Source organism: Buteo buteo, chromosome 17 (assembly GCF_964188355.1).
Source record: "Buteo buteo chromosome 17, bButBut1.hap1.1, whole genome shotgun sequence".
Lineage (NCBI taxonomy): Eukaryota > Metazoa > Chordata > Aves > Accipitriformes > Accipitridae > Buteo > Buteo buteo.
In genome coordinates, this window is record NC_134187.1 from 4,823,625 (window position 1) to 4,825,610 (window position 1,986).

The window sequence follows — 1,986 nt, forward strand, 5'->3', positions numbered from 1 at the left end:
CGGATAGTAAAAAACATTATCTGTTACATAGTTACATATATCTACAGACATATATGTGACTATATATATACATATACACACATATATAGACTTAGACTTATATGCAGGCATATAAAGATATATACATATACGCAGTTACACATACACAGGCATACATATACATGCACATATACACACATATATCTCCGAACACACAACTTTTTCCATGTACAGACATATATAAATTGACGCGTTTATATATGTAAATTATATATATTCTTGCATATGTAGGCACATGTATACTACACATTACATATGCATGTATACCTGATCAACTTATATAGGAGTGTATATAAATGCACATTTGTGTAGATATTTATACATCTACACATATATATGTGGATATACAGTGATCAAATATACATACTATATAGTGCATATATCCGCTATTTTAGCAGATGGATAGATAGATGGATGCATAGATAGATAGATAGAGAGAATAGAGAAATTAATGAATATTTTTTCGATCCCGTTTATATTAAAATAAAGAATAGGTTGTCTCTGCACGAGGCGATTCATCATTTACAACGAGATATTACGCTTTTCCCCGAATGCAATATGCTTTTATTTACATGTCCAGAAATTATCCTCTCATATGCAGTAAAACACCAAACCAGCGTCTCATCAAGCACATTCAAGCAAATCTAAAAGGAGTAAATTTAGATCAGTGATTTTCATTTGAAAGCCTTACACTTCAGACTTGGACTGTATATTTTATAACTTGGAAACACTTTCTCTGAAAAAAAAGAAAGAAAAGAAAAAGAAAGAGTTTAGCAAACCCTTCTCTGCACACATTTGAATAGCGATTAGCTACTTTCTGAAAACGATTAAAAACAGAGTTGCATTTGTGCTTTTCCCGGGTAGCCCTCGGTTTGGAAGGGGAGAGGAGGAGTTGGACCATTTTTAACCTTTATTTATTTTTTTTTTTTTCCCCAGGCAAACCTTCCTTCGCATTGTCCGTTTTTTTTTTTTTTTTTTTTAACACGTTGTACCGCAAAGAGGCGACCTATTCTGCAGGCGAGCAGAGCCCATCTCTGCCTTTGAAAGGAAACAATTGAGCTTTGCAGTGGGCTGGTGCAAGGAGGGGGGGGGGAGGGAAGGGAAAAAAAGAGAGACACAGAGGCAGAGAGACAGAGAGAAAGAAGGTGTTTCTAAATTCGAGATCCTGTCTCTGGAAACTTCAAGCTCTGTCTACAAGGTTCCTACAAATCTTTGTTATTCTGCATGGGATCCTATGGGAAAGTGCATAGTGCCCTTTGTACTTTCAAAGGTCCTACAGGTAAAGATGCTTTTATATATATATATGTATAATCTCGAAAATGAAGAGAACTTCATCAGGACACACTTCTGGTGGTGTTTGGTTGGCTGGTGGGAAGGGTGGGCTTTTCTTTTTCTCTTTGCTTTGGCCTCAATTTAAAGCAGAAAGTATAAATTTATCCCTTTTTCCCTCAGCCTCTACCCCCCCCCCCATTTCAAAGTGTACATCTTCTGAAAACTTAACCCTCAAAAAGCAAGAGGCACATAACAGCCAAATATTATAAGAGGAGCTGGACAACGGTCTTGCTGGAAGTTGTTAAAGCAGTTTTTTTTTTTTTTTTCTCAGCATAGCCACCGCTGCACAGAGGAGGAGGAGAAAAGGGCACATCTTTGAGTGGGTTGGACAGACCACTTCAACCGAAGCAATAGTGTAAAAAATGCTGAAAAAGGAGAAAGGATGTATGCTGTTTGCATGTGGATGTGCAGAGATACCCATGCAGCCACCCCACACACGCCCTCATGCATCTATAGATCTGAATGGCCCTCTTAGAAAAATACCAGGCTCATAAAGGGACAGTTTGCCATCACTTTTGTTAAAAGTCTTTGAGTCATGTCCTGGAAGGCTGGCACAGGGCAGGGTGAATGTCCTTCATGACAGCTAATGCTTTACAATTTCGTGGCACCCTGAAT